Source organism: Macaca fascicularis, chromosome 14 (assembly GCF_037993035.2).
Source record: "Macaca fascicularis isolate 582-1 chromosome 14, T2T-MFA8v1.1".
Lineage (NCBI taxonomy): Eukaryota > Metazoa > Chordata > Mammalia > Primates > Cercopithecidae > Macaca > Macaca fascicularis.
The window spans coordinates 129,418,620-129,437,389 of record NC_088388.1 but is presented as its reverse complement, the minus strand read 5'-3'; the positions used below and the strand labels follow the sequence as shown (position 1 = coordinate 129,437,389).

General features: G+C 37.1%; 1 protein-coding gene across 8 annotated transcripts in view; it reads right to left on the bottom strand.

Annotated features, from left to right (window-relative positions):
- Nucleotides 1–18,770, bottom strand: part of NTM (neurotrimin) — a 1,404,754-nt gene that overhangs the window by 1,307,633 nt on the left and 78,351 nt on the right. For all 8 annotated transcript variants that reach the window (XR_012423935.1, XM_045369936.3, XM_015436083.4 and 5 more), the window contains exon 2: nt 5,624–5,784. The gene's annotated coding sequence lies outside the window, so the exon portion shown is untranslated. The remainder of the gene's footprint in view (nt 1–5,623; nt 5,785–18,770) is intronic.

The window sequence follows — 18,770 nt, the reverse complement described above, 5'->3', positions numbered from 1 at the left end:
GTAGTAGTTTCATAATGTCAGATCTTTAATCCATCTTGATTTAATTTTATATGGTGAGAGATGGGGTCTAGTTTTATTCATCTGCATATGGATATCCAGTTTCCCCGGCACCCCCTTATTACCCTTTTGATATTCATAGGATATGTAATGCTATCTCTTATTTCATTCCTAATATTGATAATTGTGTCCTCTCTGTTTTTTCTCTGCAATTTTTTTGGCAATTTCTTTTGATCTCATCTAAGCGTAATCTGTTTCATTGATTTTCTCTCTTGTATTTTCTGTTTTTAATTTCCTAGTTATCTCTTCTTGCTTTTATTATTTCTTTTCTTCTACTTGCTTTGAGTTTACTGTCTTCTTTTTCTAGTTTCTTCTGGTGGAAGTATTGATCCGATCCTTTTCTAATGTCTGAATTTGGTACTATAAGTCATCCTCAGCACCACTTTAGTTGTGTCCTACAAATTCTGATACGTTGTATTTTCATATTCATTCAATTCAATGTCTACTTTTATGTCTCTGGAGAATTTCTTTGACCCATAGATTATTTAGCAGTGTGTGGTTTAGTTTCCAGGTCTTTGGAAAATTTCCTGTTATCTTTCTGCTTTTGACTTCTACTTTTATTCCATTGTGGTTAAAGAGCACTCTCTGTATAATTTTAATTTTTTCAAAATCATTTGAGTTTGTTTTGTGGCCCAGGATAGTCTATCTTGGTATATGTTCCATGGGTATTTAAGAAAATGTGTAGTTGCTGTTGTTGAGTGTTCTATGAATGTTGAATATACCCTGTTGGTAGATGGTGGTGTTGAGTTCTTCTATATCTTTGCTAATTTTCTTATTGTTTTATGAGTTGTTGATAGAGCAATGTTGAAGTTTCCAACTATAACTGTGGATTTGCCTAATTCTCATTTTGGTTGTACCATTTCTTGCTTCATATATTTTGCAGCTCTGTTATCTGGTACATATATACTTGGGATGAATCTTTTTAAATAATGTACTTCTCTATCTCTTATAACATACTGTACTCTAAAGTCTAATTTATGTTATATTAATATATCAATTTCTGCCTCCCTTTGATTAACATTTGCATGATTTATCTATTCCTACCCATTTTATTTTATTTTTAATTGACACATAATAATTGCACATATTTATAGAATACAGTGTGATATTTTGATACCTATATACAACCTATAATGGTCAAATCAGGGTAATTAGCATACCCACCACCTCAAACGTTTATCGTTTCTTTGTATTGGGAAGATTCAAAATCCTCTCCTATAGCTACTGAAAAATATAGATTATTGTTAATCATAGTATTCTATAGGGCTAAAAACACTAGAACTTATTCTTCCTGTCTAGCTGTAATTTTATATCCATTAACCAACCTCTTCCTAGCCCCTCTTCCCCCCACCTTTCCAGACTATAGTTACACCTAAAGAAAATACTTGTAAACTATTAATCTGACAACAGATTAATATCCAGAACTCAAACAACACAAAAGCAAAGAAAAATTTTAATAAGCAAATTATCTCAATAGACATTTCTCAAAAGACATACAAATGGCGACAAGTGTATAAAAAGTGCAGAACATTACTAATCATCAGGGAAATGCAAATCAAAACCACAATGAGATACTGTCTCACCCGAGTTAGAATGGCTATTCTCAAAAGAACAAAAAATAACAAGAGCTGACTAAGGAGAAAAGGAAACTTTTATACACTGTTGGTGAGAATGTAAGTTAATATAGTCATTATGGAAACCAGTATGGAGATTCCTCAAAAAACTAAAAATAAAACTACCATATGATCTAGCAATCCCACTACTAGGTATACAGTTAACCCTTAAACAACAGAGGTTTGACCTACACAGGTCCATGTATATGTAGATTTTTAAAAATATATATATTGGAGAATTTTTTGGAGATTTGCAAATATTTGAAAAACCTTATAGAGAAACCACATAACTTAGAAATATTAAGCAAATAAGAAAAAAAAAGATATGTCATGAATGTATAAAATACATGTAGATACTAGTCTATTTTATCATTTACTGCCATAAAATATACACAAATTCATTATAAATAGTTAAAATGTATCAAAACCCACACACAAACACTTAAAGACCATATATGAAGCCAGGGGAAATCAAGAGAAACATAAACAAAAATAAAAATGCAGTATTAAATCATAACTGCATAAAATGAACTATAGTACACATTGTATTACTGTAATAATTTTGTAGCCACCTCCTGTTGCTATTGCAGTGAGCTCAAGTATTGTGAGTATCTGCTTAAAACACCATGTGACACTAATTATCTCTGTGTGGGCAGTTTGTCTTTCCAGTAAATTGCATAGCACAATAAAAAGTGATCTCTCACAGTTCTCACGTATTTTTCATTGTGTTTAGTGCAATACCATGAACGTTGAATAACACTGTGAAACTCATACAAAGAGCCACTAGTGATGCTAGAGATGCTTCCAAGAAGCAGAGAATAGTCACAACATTAGAAGAAAAAGTTGATTTACTTAATATGTACTGTAGATTGAGGTGTGTAGCTGTAGTTGCCCACCATTTCAAATGAATACAGTGTAAGGACCATTGTGAAAGAAAGGAAAGAAAAATGGTGAACCTGTCACTGCAGCTATTCCAGCAGGCATGAAAACCTTGCACTTTTTGTGAAATATTAATACCTTCTCATCTCATATTGAAAATGCAGCTTTTATGTGGGTTCAGGATTGCTATAAGAAAGGCATACCTGTAGACTCCACTATGATTTGAGAAAAAACAGTCATTATATGACAACTTGCAGCAATAGGAAGGTGAACGGTCTAAAGCTGGAGAATTTAATGCCAGCAAAGGATAGTTTGATAATTTTAACAAGATGTTTAGCTTTAAAAATGCCAAGAAAACAGGAGAAGCAGTTTCTGCTGACCAAGAGACAGCAAATAAATTCCCAAATGCTGTTAAGAAAATCATCAAAGAGAAGGCCACGCATGGTAGCTCATGCCTGTAATCCCAGCACTTTGGAAGGCCAAGGTGGGTGGATCACCTGAGGTCGGGAGTTCGAGACCAGCCTGACCAACATGGAGTAACCCCATCTCTACTAAAAATACAAAATTAGCCAGGCGTGGTGGTGCATGCCTGTAATCTCAGCTACTCGGAAGGCTGAGGCAGGAGAATCGCTGGAACCCAGGAGGCGGTAGTTGCAGTGAGCCAAGATTGCTCTACTGCACTCCAGCCTGGGCAACAAGAGCAAAACTCCATCTCCAAAATAAAAAAAGAAAGAAAGAAAAAGAAAATCATCAAAGAGAAAAAACATCTGCCTGAACAAGTTTTTAATGCAGACATAAGTGTGCCAGTTAGTGGAGGGAGGTTCTGGGTGAGGCCACAAAGGACATTTATTAGTACGGAGGAGAAGTGAGCACTAGGATTTAAAGCAGGGAAAGGATAGACTAACTCGACCATTTTGTGCAAATGTAGTCAGGTTTATGATCAAGAATGCCCTTATCCATAAAGTTACTAACTTCCAGACCTTGAAGGGAAAATATAAACACTAGCTGCCAGTCTTTTGGTTGTACAACAAGAAGGCCTGGACAACAAGAATACTTTTTCTCAAGTGGTCCCAGCAAGTTCAGCACGAAGGCACTGAAATGGCCTCCTTGCCCCCAAGCACAATGTCTCTAATTCAGCTTCTAGATCAGGGAGTTATCAGGCTCATTTGCACTTGGTAGTGTACGGAAAGGATTGTCAACTCTATGGAAGAGAACATCATGAATGTTTGAAAAGATTACACCAGTAAAGATGCCATCATTGTTACAGAAGAGGCCACAGAAGCCATCAGGTGGAAAACAATACATTCCTGCTGGAGGTAACTGTGTCCAGATGCTGTGCGTGGTTTCGTAGGATTTACAACAGAGAAGACCAAGGAAATCATCAAAGAGATTGTGAATATATCAAAAAGGTGGGACATGAAGGGATTCAAGATATGAATCTCAAAGATATTCAAAATCTAATAAACACCACAGCAGAGGAATTAACAGAAGACAACTTCATGGAGATGAGCGCTTTTGAATCGGTACTAGATGATGTGGAAGAAGACATAGAAGAGGCAGTGCCAGAAAACAAATTGACATTAGATGATCTGGCAGGAGGGTTTCACTTATTCATGACTGCTTTTGACTTCTTTTACAATGTGCTCCCTTCTATGACATGGGCACTGAAAGTAAACCAACTGATGAAAGCAGGAGTAGTACCATATAGAAACACTTTTAGAGAAATGAAAAAAAAAGTCAGACAAAAATTATGATGTATTTCCATAAGGTTACACCAAGTGTGCCTGCCCTACCTGCCTCCCCTTCAACCTCTTACACTTCTTCAACCTCAGCCATCTTTGAGAGCGCAGGACCAACCCCTCGCCTTCCTCCTCCTAATCAGCCTACTTAATGTGAAGAGGCAAGGATGAAAACCTTTATGATGATCCATTTCTACTTAATGAATAGTAAATATATTTCTCTTCCTTATTTTTTTAATAAATTTTTTCTCTAGCTTACTTTATTGTAAGAATACTTTATATAATACATATAACAGAAAATATGTATTAGTCAATTGTTTATGTTATCAGTAAGGCTCTGGTCAACAATAGGCTATTGGTCGTTAAGTTTGGGGGGAGTCAGAAGTTAATGTGTGAGTTTTCAGTCGCACAGGGGCTAGCATCTTTAACTCCCACATTATTTAAGGGTCAACTGTATATCCAGAAGAAAGGGAATCAGTATGTTGAAGTGATATCTGTACTGGCATGTTTATTGCAGCACCGTTCACAGTAGCCAAGACATGGAATCAACCTAAGTGTCCATCAATAAGATAATTAGATGAAGAAAATGTGGTAGAGATAGATAATTGAATACTATTCATCCATAAAAAATAATGAAATCCTGTCATTTGCAGCAATATGGATGAGCCTGGAGAACATTACGTTAAGTGAAATAAGACAAGAACAGAAAGGTAAGTACTGCATGTTATCATTCATATGTGAAAGCTAAAAATGTTGATCTCTTATTCCTTCCTTTTATTTTCAACTTGCATGTAGTTTGTGAATTTCTTACAAACAGCAGATTGATTCAAGTATTTTAATCCAGTTTGACAATTGTCTTTTAATTAATTATTGATATGTCAGTGCTTAAGTCTACCATTCTTTTGTGTTTGTTCTCTCTGCTTTTAGTTTCTGGGGTCTTTTTTTCCTAACTTCCTATGTTACTTAAGCATTGCTAGAATTCCTTTTTAATATACGTATAATAATTATAGTGTTATCTCTGTATAGGTGTTCTAGTGGTTGCTCTAAATATTACATTATATGCACATAACATTTCATAGTCTAATTGTAACTTTACCAGTTTCTGTAAACTATAAAAACCTTACCTCTTTTATGTCCTTTTACCTTCTTCCATTAATAATATAATTGTCTTAAATGTTTCTTCTGCACACATTTAGAACCACATCAAACAGTATTACATTTCTGCTTCAACCTCAAAATGTAATTGATAAAGGTCTGGAGTAAAAGGAAACCCTGTTAGCCTGTTACATTTGTTTACCATGTTTTTCTCAGATTTTTGCTCAGATTTTTGCTTACCATGTTCTTTCTTTCTTCCTGATGTTCCATGGTTTCTTCTTCTACCACTGCATTTCTGTTTAGAAAACTTTCTTTAGCTGTCCTTTCTGGGTATAGATGGGCTGGAAACAAATTGTCATAGTTTTCCTTCATCTAAGAATCAGATGATTTCCTCTTCATTCCTGAAAAATATTTTTGCTCAGTATAAGATGCCAGTGGACAGTTCATTCTTTTCACTGCTTGAAAAATATTGTGCCACCTCCACACGGACTACATAGTTTCTGAAGAGAGATCTGCTATTATTTAAAGTGTTTTCCCCCATAGCTAAAGTATCATCTTTCTGTGGCTGCTTTCAAGATTTTAAAATCCTGTAACTTTAGTTTTCAAAACTCTCATTCGGATGTGTCTGATATAGATTTCCTTAGGTGTATCCTCTTTGGGGTTAGATCAGCTTCTCATAAAGGCAGGTTTATGTCTCTTGCCAGGTTTTCTGCCATTACTTACTCAAGCCATTTTTCAGTCCTACCCTTTCTCCTCTCCTTCCAGAAATCCAATGACATGAGGCTTAGATCTTTTCTTATATTCCCATATCTCCCTGAAGCTATATTTATGGTTTTTTTTTTTTTTGGCTTTTAATCTATTTTCTCTCTGTTATTCAGATCGGATAATTTGGTTGTTCTATTTTTGAGTTCACTGATTTTATCTTCTGTCCCCTCCATTATGCTGTTGGGCACATACAGTGTTTTTTTGTTCGTTTGTTTGTTTGTTTTGGTTACTATATTTTCAGTTCTAAAATTTCTGTTTGTAAATATTTCTATTGTTATATCCTCTATTTCTTTGCTTTGACTTTCTGTTTCTTTGTGGAGGCTTTAATATTTTTGTTTCAAGCAGGTTTGTAATTGCTTATTGAAGAACTTTTAGCATAACCACGTTAAAGTCTTTGTGAGATAATTCTAACATGTCTGTTACCTTGGTATTGGCATATCTTGATTATCTTCTACAGTCACTTTGGACTCTTTCTGCTTCTTGGTATGATAAGGGATTTTTTACTGAAATCTGAACATATTGCTATTATGTTATAAGGAGGGATCTCATTTAAACCTTTTGTTTTACCTGGCTTTTCCTGACACTTCTCTGATGAGGGAATGTGGTATGCACCACCTTGTTACTGCCAGTTAGAGGTAGAAGCACAGGTTCCCCACCTGGCCTTCATTGTCACCTGAGGTGGGGTGTTCTCTGTTACTGCTAGGCAGCTGCAATGGTTCTAGTGCCTCATGTGGTATCCACTGATACCATAGTGAGAGCGGCCTTATTGCCACTGAACAGTGACAAAGGCCCTGACTCTTAGCTAGGCCTCCTATGATGCCATCCCAGTGAGGAGGGGGAGGGATCCCATGTCACTGCCAGGTGGGTGTGGAAGTCCCGGCCCCATATATGGTCACCATTGACACCACAGTGGGGATACCCCGCTACTATGTGGTGGCGATAGAAGTCCCAACACCCTACTTGGTCTTCTCTAACACCATTCCAGTGTGGGTATTGAGCCATGTCATGACAGCCTTGCAAGGGCGGGCATCTAGTCTCCCTACTCAACCTTTGCTGGTTGAATGGAAATGATAGACAGTTTTTTCTGTGGTGTTTGGCAGAAAGAGAGAAGTTATTGTTCATACTTCTAGTCCTTTCTGTCCTCGGCTTCCCTTTCTTGGACTTTTAGCTAGAAGAGCCGGCTTTTCTCGTTTTTCATTTGTTTGGGTTTTGTTTGTTTGTTTGGTTTGGTTTTTTTTTTGTTTTTTCTCTGTGCCCACTGGCATTTCTGGGCTGCTAATTTCTCCACCAAAAAGTCTGGAATATAGAAGACAAAAAGAAAATTCAGGGAACCCACCACCAAGTCATTCTTCTGGCCCCAAGGCCCTAGCCAGTCAGCATTCTTCTTTTTACCTTTCAGAGCCTTCTTATGTTTGATTTATATAAACAGATATGCCTCAACTTACAATGCTGTTACATTCAAATAAATCCATTGTAACATGGTAACATGAAAATACTGTTTCAAAAATGCATTTAATACAGCTAACCGATGGCCTACTTTAAATATGCTTAGAACACTGAAATTAGCCTACAGTTGGGCAAAATCAGCTGGCAACACAGAACACTGCAGAGTCTTAGATGCTCACACTCCTGATTCTGTAGCTGACGGGGACCTGCAGACACTGCCCAGCATCACAGGAAGGTATCATACCACACATCCCTAGCCCAGGAAACATCAAAATTTAAAGTGTGAAGCATGGCTTATACTGAATGCATTTTTCTTTCACACCATTATAAAGTTGAAGTCAGACCATTGTAAGTCAGAGACTGTCTATAGAACAAAAAGTAGAACATGAAGCAAGGTAAAAACTGTACTCAGAAGATAATGTATAACATAAAAATGTTTTTATTATTAAGAAAACTGAAAATGAAAGAGTCCTAGTAGGTTTTTAATTAAGAAAACAATAAAACTATTTTAGAAAAGAAGGTAGATATTTTATAAATAAAAAGGCATAAATCTATAAAACAAAAAGCAAATGTTTGTCTTGTGCACTATGATATGCTACACATCCCAAACTTTAGTTTACACACACACACACACACACACACACATATATATATATTTTGCATGTTTTGCTAAACTGGCATGAAATCTGAAAGACTTGAACACTACACTTAACAAGCTTCATCTAATGCAAATACAGAAAACAGTGTTAGAGGAACACACCTGGTATGTCATTTCATGTGGTGGGGATTTCATTAGAGTAACACTTCTGGCCATTCTTCAATCCTAACATACTCTTCCCCAAAGGATTAATCTTACCGTTCAGCATAGAAAGAAAAATGTGGCATACAGATGCCTAATCCTTCCCCTTCTCTTTTTCTTAGAACTAAGCTTCTGATAGGGACTAAATAATCTGCTCTAATACTCTCTGACTTAACTTGGCCATAGTAACTACCATCCATTATGAGAGAAGGCCACATCGGCCTAGCATGTCCCAAAACCACGTGGATTACTCTGCCTAAATGTTTAGTGTTAAGACATTCACTTGCCCATAGCTTTAAGCCACAGTCAAAACATCACCTTGATCAGTAATAAAAGGAATAAGTTGGACACCATCTGTCAACATTTTGTTTCATTTGTTGATGCTACCAGAACTCTTGAGGAGAAGACAGGTGTATTTGGTTGACTACCCTCTAAAAATCCAACAATAATTACAGGATGCACTTTTTACTTAAATTCGCATGGGACATTTGTTAAAATTCACAATATACTAGACCATAAAACACAGCTCAGCAAACTTCAAGGAACTGATAGCATATCAAATATGTTCTTCTTTAACTCAAAAGTCACTCAACAGAAATAAGTGAAAGGAACCATTGTTTTAAAAACTCGCTTTTGAAATTACAAAGTGAAACAATTTTTACTAACTCAAGAGTCAAGTAGAAGACTATAATGGAGATTTTATAAATACTTAATACTAAAACATAATAAAACATATAAAAATATATAGGATACAATGTTTAGAACAAATTTGTGACCTTAAATACTTATATTACAAAAAAAAAAGCTAATGAAATATACTCTTATCTTAACAAGTGTAAAAAAAATCAGAATAAAAATGAATCAAGATTAAGGGTATAATAAACTTAAAACTAACCATTAATAAAATAGAAAACAAAAAATAACAAAGGTCAGCAAAGCTGAAAAGAAAGATCTAGGAGCCGGGCGCGGTGGCTCACGCCTGTAATCCCAGCACTTTGGGAGGCCGAGGCGGGCGGATCACAAGGTCAGGAGATCGAGACCACGGTGAAACCCCGTCTCTACTAAAAATACAAAAAATTAGCCGGGCGCGGTGGCGGGCGCCTGTAGTCCCAGCTACTCAGGAGGCTGAGGCAGGAGAATGGCGTAAATCCAGGAGGCGGAGCTTGCAGTGAGCCGAGATCGCGCCACTGCACTCCAGCCTGGGCGACAGAGCGAGACTCCGTCTCAAAAAAAAAAAAAAAAAAAAAAAAAAAAAAGAAAGATCTAGGAAAAAACCATAAAATTTACAAATTTGTAGCAATATGAAGAGAGAGAACACCACCATTACCAACAACAGTAAAATAATATGTAAGAAATATTGAGTATCTTTAGGCATATCTAGAGATATCTTGGATATTAAAATGACTATAAGTGAGTATTATGAAAAAATTCATGCCACTAAATTATAAAGCACAAAGAAAAGATGCAAATTCCGAGAAAAATATAGATTACTAGCACTGATTAACAAAGAAATAGAAAACACAAATGGTTCTACAACTATTTTTTTAACTGAAATATTCATTAATGTTTTCTGAATGAAAACGTGAGGTCAAGGCACATTTACAGGGAAGTTCTACCTAACACACAAAATAGAAAAAAATTTAATTTAAAATATTTCCAGACTATTTTTAAAAGGGAAAAACACATTAACTTGTATTAGTCAATTGGCATATTCTTTAATCTAAAACCTGACAAAATTGGTACAAGAAACAAAAATTATAAGCAAACTTTAATTTTGAACCTCAATGTTAAAATTCTAAGGCAACTATTACAAACCAAACAAGCAGCATATAGTATTTCAGAAATGGCCAAATTAGATTCATCTCAGGGATGCACAGTTAACCTGATATTATTGATAAAAATCAATTTTTTAATGCCAAAGTAGCTTGTATCAAGTTAAACATCATGCAGCTAACAATTACCTGCTCTGGAAAAAATGTATAAAAACTATTTAAAGTCATAAAAAATGACAAAACCAGGCAGGAACTGAGGAGATTAAATATTTCAAAGAAAGGAAATGAACTGAGACAGATATATGTTTACATGGTATATCAATCAGGTTGTCCAGAGAAGCAGAACCAAGAGGATACACACAGACACACACACACACACACACGTATATTTATATATAAATAATTATATATACATGTGTGTAATATTTCAAGGATTTGGCTCACATGTTTGTGAGAGCTGGTAAGCCTGAAATCTGCAGGGCACAGGAGCAGGGTGAAAACTCTCAGGCAAAAGCCGATGCTGTGGTCTTAAGCCGGGCGTGGTGGCTCACGCCTGTAATCCCAGCACTTTGGGAAGCTGAGGCAGGCAGATCACAAGGTCAGGAGATTGAGACCATCCTGGCTAACACGGTGAAACTCCATCTCTACTAAAAATACAAAAAATTAGTCAGGCGTGGCGGCAGGCACCTGTAGTCCCAGGGACTCGGGAGGCTGAGGCAGGAGAATGGCGTGAACCCGGGAGGCCAAGCTTGCAGTGAGCCGAGATCGCGCCACTGCACTCCAGCCTCGGTGACAGAGCGAGACTCAGTCTCAAAAAAAAAAAGGCAAAATTTCTACTGCTCCAGAGAAACCTCAGTTTTGTTCCTAAGGCTTTTCAATTGATTAAAGGAGGTCCACTCATGTTACATATAATTTTCTTCACTTAAAGTCAACTAATATGTTAGCCACATCTACAAAACACCTTCACAGCAAAAGCTACATCAGTATTTAACTGCATATCTGGGCGTTATAACCTGGCCAAGTTAACACATAAAACTTACCATCAGGTATGGCTTTCTTCTAAAGGCTTTGAGGCCGCATGGTATGCAGCCCCTAGAACTCAAGCAGAAAACCACACATTTTCTTTTTAACTTAAGGCAACAGGGGACAAAACTCAAGGCTGTGTGAGAAACTGAAAATTAAAAAAGAAAGTCCAGGAATGAAGAAATCCTTGAACCACATGTGCAGGGAAGAGGCTTCAAAGAGTCTAGCAGAAAGCAGCAGATGGAAGGCAAAAATGGAGAGGAGAATTCAGCTGCTGATCCCTGCAATGAAGTCAGAATTTGGAATTTGAATCACACTGAATTAGATGTACTTACAAACACCCCTGACTTCCATCGAAATTCCATAATTACCACATTTAAGAGTAAATGCTATATCCCAAAACTAAGAGTGTCCTCTTAGGACTTGAGGGGAAACATAAAACAGAGTTGCTCTAACGAAGCATAAAACTTAGCCTCCAAAAATTCAAGGTGATTAGCCAGTAATGTAACTGCCTATGAGGGCAAAACTAATCACTCTTCAGAGGAACAAAAAAGAACCCAGAGTTCCTATAAGCTAACATTTACAGTATTCAAAATCTAATGAAAAATATATTAGATATGGAAAGAAAAAAGAAATATGGTCCAATGTTATAGAAAAAAAGTAAATAGAAACAGATCTTAAGTGACCAGATGTTGGAAGTAGATAACAAGAATTTAAAGCTACTATTGTCCAAGAAGATAAAGAAAAAGATGAACATAATGAATGAAAATACAGAAATGCATCAGAGAAGTGGAAACTATAAAAAAGAACCAAATGGAAACTCTAGAATAATATCGGGAAAAACAACAATAACAAAACACTGGGTGGTTTAATGCTAGATTGAAGATTGCAGAAGCAAGGGTCAATTACTTAAAGACAGAAATATTAACAGTTTAAAATCTGAAGAACACAAAAAATGTAAATGAAATGCCTTAATGACTTGCAAGAAAACATTTAGTGGTTTAGCACATGTGTAATTGTAGACAGACCAAAAGAAGAGGTGCTAAAGGGGCAAAAACATAATTGAAAAATAATGGCAAAAATATGATATATGTGATTATTTAAAAGCATTAAATTATGAATCCAAGATGACCACGGAGCTCCAAGAAGAATAAATACAAAGAAAATCCAAACAGGGCGCATTATTATATTTGTACATGACTACATAGACATGAAGAGGCAGTGCATGGAAGATATACCTCCCATTGTTATTCTCAGGAAGTGTGAACAGGGTGGGGGAAAAACAGAATGCAAGAGAGGAAAGATCATTTACGAATGTATGTGCAATAAAAACATGAACGTAATACCATTTATTTAAAATAATATGTAGCATATATTATATAAAGAAATGAATGGAGACATGGTCACCAAAATGTTAATGGTGAATATTTCAGTGTGACCTTTACTTTCTTCTTAATATTTTATGAGTTAATGGAATTTATTATAATGACCATATATTATTAATCCTATCCAAATTTTTTAAATCTTCTTTTTACATATAAAGAAAATTAAGTCAGAGGCTTGAGCTATCACCTACCCAATGATGATTCTGCATAATGTTTTTCTCACCTATTCATCGTACCGCAGCATACACAGACACTTTGGTCCAGAACTCACTTGTACAACATAAAGAAATTTAGGCATAGAGATCATACATGGTTTAGGATTATGTTCAGTTTTATAGCGTACATTTAAAGCAGGAGAATGGCGTAAACCCGGGGGGCGGAGCTTGCAGTGAGCTGAGATCCGGCCAGTGCACTCTAGCCCGGGCGACAGAGCCAGACTCCGTCTCAAAAAAAAAAAAAAAAAAAAAAAAGTCATCTTAGTATAGGTTAAAAATAACTGAGCTATCCTGCTACTGAGGCAGATGATAAACCAGGTTTAAATGTATCAGCTGGCCAGGCACCACGGCTCAGGCCTCTAGTCCCAGCACTTTGGGAGGCTAAGGCGGGTGGATCTCTTGAGCTCAGGAGTTCAAGACCAGCCTGGACAACATAGTGAAAGCCTATCTCAACAAAAGTACAAAATTAGCCAGGCATGGTGGCGCATACCTTGGTCCCATCTACTTGGGAGGCTGAAGCAAGAGGACTGCCTGAGCTAGGAGGCAGAGGTTGCAGTGAGCCGAGATCATGCCACTGCACTCCAGCCTGGGCAACACAGCCAGACCCTGTCTCAAAAAAAAGGACCAACTGAAAACAAGCCTCAGCCTCTGATTTTTTTCTAAATTAATCTAAAAGAAGAAATTCTTTTCTATGATTCCAGTCAATTATTCAAGCAATACTTTTTAGTATTATTTTTTCAGGCGCTGGTCATCATGCAGTAAACAAGCAGGCAAGTATTTTTTGTTTTCACCTTGAAGATTACTCTATTCCAGTGAGGAAGGACAGACAATAAGCCAAACAATAAATTACATAGCACATTGGAAAGTGATGGACGCTAAGAAGAAAATTTAAAGAAGGACCAAGAAGGGGAGGACCAGAGATAGCAGGGAGTGCAATTTTAAATAGGCTTCAGTGAGGAGGGCATTTAAAAGCCAACTTTGCAAGGATATCTGAGAGTTAGCCATGTAGATATTTGGGGAAGAACATTCTAAGCCAATAAAAAAGAAAACACAAAATCCCCCATGCAGGAACATGAGGGTCATGTTTCAGGACCAGCAAAGAGGATACTGAAGAAACAAAGAGGAAGACGGTGGAAGAGATGGGGCCTTCTACACCATGGTAAGGCTTTGGCTTTCACCCTGAGTAATATAAGAGGCCATTGAAGGGTTTGGAGTTAAGAAGTGAGATGACTGAACCTCATGGTTTTTGTTTTTTTTTTAATTTTACTCTTTATTGAGGTACTACTGATAAATAAAATCTCTGTGTGTTCAAGATGTACAATTGGATGTTTTGATAGATGTAAACATTGTGAAATGATTACCAAAACCAAGTTAATTAATATATCCATCACCACATGTAGTTATCTGTTTTTGTGTTGTAAGAATACCTAAGATCTACTCTCCTAGCAAAATTAGGTATACAATACATTATTATTAACTATAATCACCATGGTGTACATTCGGTCTCTAGAATGTATTCATCTTATAAATGCAAGTTTATACACTTTGACCAACATTTCCTCATTTTAACATAGTTTTATGCAGATCAATAGTGGCTGTGTTGACTATAGACAGCAAGGGGAGGTAGCAGAGCAAGGAAGGAAGCAGGGATGCTCTTTGAGAGACTGGTGCAATGATATGGGGATGGTGGGAGGAATAATAGCAGCTTGGATCCAGCTAGTAATGCTGGAGGTGCATAAAAAAGGTCCAGACTTCCAATATGGCTCTAAGGTAAATGCAAAACGCTTTTCAAATCATAGGAAAAGAATGTGAAAAAAAAATAAAGGAGACTCTGTAATGGAAATCTTGATACATTAAAAAAATAGCTTTCTTTTACTGGAAGACTACAGAAGGAGAGGATTTAAAGAGTAGGATAATTGGAAGTTGTTTTGGAACATGTTAAGTTTGAACTGTCTGATAGATTTGCAAGTTGAGGCGCTGAGTAGCAGCTGGATAAGAGTGTGAAGTTTAAATGATAAGTCAGGTTGGATATCTAAGTATAAAATCAATAATGTATCGGATATTATTAATATTTACCCTGGACACAGTCAATATGGGAATAATGCAGATAGAAAAGAGAAGTGCAAGCACAGAGCCCTGGGCTTACTAAGTTTTAGGAGTCAGATGATAAAGGGAGACAAATGGTGGCCAATAAGACAGGACAAAAATAAAGACCGAGGTAACATTCAAGGTAAAGACATTTCTTTAATGAAGAGAAAGTGATCAATAATGTCAAATACTTCTGATAGGTCAGGTAAGATGATGACTGAAAACTGAACATTGGATTTAGCAACATCGAGGTCTATAGGGACCTTATCAAGAGAAGCTTCAGAGGAGCCATAGGGTCAGACTCCTTAGCTAAAAGGAGATTAAGAGAGATTTGTAGATAAAAAATCAGGACAAAAAGTAAAGATAGTTTTCAAAATATTTTATCATAAAAGACAAAAATATGTGGAGAAAAGGTGGTTGAGGAACAGAGTCTAGGGCAGTTGTTCTCAATGGTAATGATTTGCTCCCCATCCACCCACCCCAGGGACATTTGGCAATGTCTAGAAGCACCTGAGGTTGTAAATGGTGATATGTAGGAATATATGGGGATCCACAGCCCTCTCTTTACCCTCCTACCAATGGAGTTGTGGAAGCTATGAGAGGGGCATTGTTATTCCAAAGGTGCAGAACTCCTTCTGGATTTTTCCAGATAACATAACTGGGACTGGTGAATGAGTTTACAAGAAGCAGACTTCAGAATTATTCAAGGAAAAACTTCCAATCAATCAATTCTTTCCAAAAACAAAATGGAGCCAAGCAGAGTGGCTCATACCTGTAATCCCAGCACATTGGGAGGCTGAGGCAGGAGGATTGCTTGAGACCAGGAGTTTAAGACCAGCCTGGGCAATATAGCAAGACCTTGTCTCTGCTAAAAATAAAAATAAAAAATTAGCTGGGCATGGTGGTGTGTGTCTGTAGTCCCAGCTATTCAGGAGGATGAGCAGGGAGCTACTTGATCTGGGAAGTCAAAGCTGCAGTGAATCATGATTGTGTCACTGCACTCCAGCCGGGTTGACAGAGTGAGACTTTGTCTCAAAAAAAAAAAATAAATAAAATAAAATAATAAAAAAATAAAATTAAGAAAACAAATAATTTTTTAAAAAAGAAAATGAGCTATCTTTTCAGTAGTGAGGTCTCCATCAATGGATGCATTCAAACAAAAATGGATAACATATTTTAAAACATATTTTAAATATGGTTAGAATCTGGACTAGATGACCTTCCAGAGTCCCTCCTTCCCAAACTTGGAGTCTAGATTTGTTTAGATGTGAGACAAAGCCACACTGGTGTCTTAATCTACCATATCTGCTTCATCTTTGGGTGATTCCTATATGATTCTGTTCACACTGCCTGCTGGGGATTACCTCCCCAAACCATCACTACAAAGCTTCTAGTCCTTTAATCGGTTATTAAAGCCCCAAACATTCCCTCATTTCTTTTTAAGAGTCCTACCATGACCTTTTGAACATGTTTTTATTTCTAAAACAATTCATATAGACAGCTTTTATATTTTTAAGACAATTAATATCTCACATTTATTTCTAAACAAATGTGCCTTCTCCAAATTAGATATTACCTTTTGAGTATATAAGGAATTGATTTAAATAGCCAGCCTTAAGTAATCCAAAATCATAGCAGTGCCTTCGTTTCCTAAGTCATGGGATATGTGCTACTAACGACACAGAGAAGTTAAATGTCCTCATCAACTATATTTGGGCTTTGTATTTGTAAATTCCAGAGGTGTTTGTTAAAGGTATTTCAACATTATTTATCCATTCTCTAGCTCTGCTGAAAGACCACGAATAAGATAGATGACCAATACTCCTTTTCCCAAGCTTTAGACAGACATCTACTGATGATAACAGCACAGTCTGCTGTAGAGCCCAAATGTGCCCAGTAGTTCTTCTTGACGGTGCTTGAAGAAGCCTCTACCATTCAATCCAACATGGTAATCAAGATGAAGCCTATTTGGATCCCTGTTCTAGACTCCAAGTCTTTGATCATATAGTAGGTATGTTATTCGCTCAAAATGATACAAGACCTTTCTGCTTTATTTCAGATAATAGTTGCAATCAAGGATGCATGAGGAAGCAACAGGATATAGTAGGGTTATTACTGGATCAATAATCAAGCAACTTATGCTCAAAAACGGAAAAGAAAATCTCAGTTATGTATCCTGAACAAAACAATTTGCCTCCCAGAACTTCTGATTTCACATTGCTAAAATAATGAGGTTTATGGGGATTCAGAGGCAATATGCTTATTGCTGGAAGTATGGATAAATATATGTGATGGATTGATACCATGCAGTTCTATGAAGATGCTAGAAACAACAAACTAGACATACATAGAGAAATCTGAGTGGATTTTTTTTTTTTTTTAAGACAGAGTCTTGCTCTGTTGCCCAGGCTGGAATGCAGTGGTACAATCTTGGCTCACTGCAACCTCCACTTCCTGGGTTCAAGTAATTCTCCTGCCTCAGCCTCCTGAGTAGCTGGGATTACAGGCACCCACCACCACACCTGGCCAATTTTTGTAATTTTAGTAGAGACAGGGTTTTGCCATGTTGGCCAGGTTGGTTTCAAACTCCTGACCTCAGGTGATCCACCACCTTGGCCCCACAAAGTACCGGGATTACAGGCATAAGCCACCACACCTGCCCTGGGTGGATCTTCAAAACATGTGCTCTAGCCAGGCCTGGTGGTGCATGCCTATAGTCCCAGTCCCAGCTACTCAGGAAGCTGAGGCAGAAGGATCACTTGAGCCCAGGAGTTCTGGGCTGAAGTCAGCTATGCCAATCAGGTTTTCACACTAAATTCAGCATCGATATGGTGACCTACTGGGAGCAGGGGCCCATCAGGTTGCCTAAGAAGAGGTGAACTGGCCCAGGTTGGAAACAGAGTAGGTCAAAACTCTTATGCTGATCAGTAGTGGGATTATCCCTGTGAAAAACCACTGCACTTCAGCCTAGGCAACACAGTGAGACTCCATCTCTAAAAACAGAAATAAATAAAACATTGTGCTTTTAAAAAGTAAGAAACAAAATGAGACAACACAATACCATTTGTGTGCATCAACTAAATATATGCATACAAAACGGTTTTTATAGAAACATATAAAACAAAGGAATACATAGTAAATATGTTAAAATGGTTGTGGGGTTGATGGAAGTGGAGAAATGGAATAAAATCAAATCAAAAAATAAATAAAAGATCAGCCATGCATGGACAAGTGATATGCCCTGAACTGAGAAGTGTGATGAACTCAACCTTCTGCTTCTTAGGCCCAATTTTAAAACAATAATTTTTTTAAAAACAAGCAAGTTAGGGATTTTGCTTCTGGCATTACAAAGACTAGACAGTCTGGCAGGGAGGAGGACTACTCCTAGAGAATAACTAAATCCTGGGTAACAAGATTTATGTATTAATAGACTCTCAAAAATTAGGGAAAATATCTAAGGAAACACTCTCTCCCTGTGCACACACCCATGATGAGACCAAAAAAAAAACACCTCTAACTTAAATACTTAAATAGAAGCTGGAAATGAAGAGCAGTGAGTAGTGAGCAAATGGGCCCCAGGGTCTCCTTGAGGACAAAGGCCAGTAGCAGGTCTGTGATCCTAAGACTGAGGTTGAGACAGCCACCAAGCAGATGAACTAAAACTGGGGCTCCCACGTGAATCAGAGACTTTTGAAGAGACAAAAGTAGCTGCAGATCAGTCGTCCTCTTGACTCCTGGAAGAACCAGATGAAAATCTCTCTAGAAAGAAGCAAATCGAAAATGTAGGCCTTCAGGATTTCCTCGAATTAACTTACGAAAATAGGAGTTCACATTTAAATATGGCCAAATACATCAGAAGAGATCCACAATGTGTGAGAGTAAACAGAAACAACA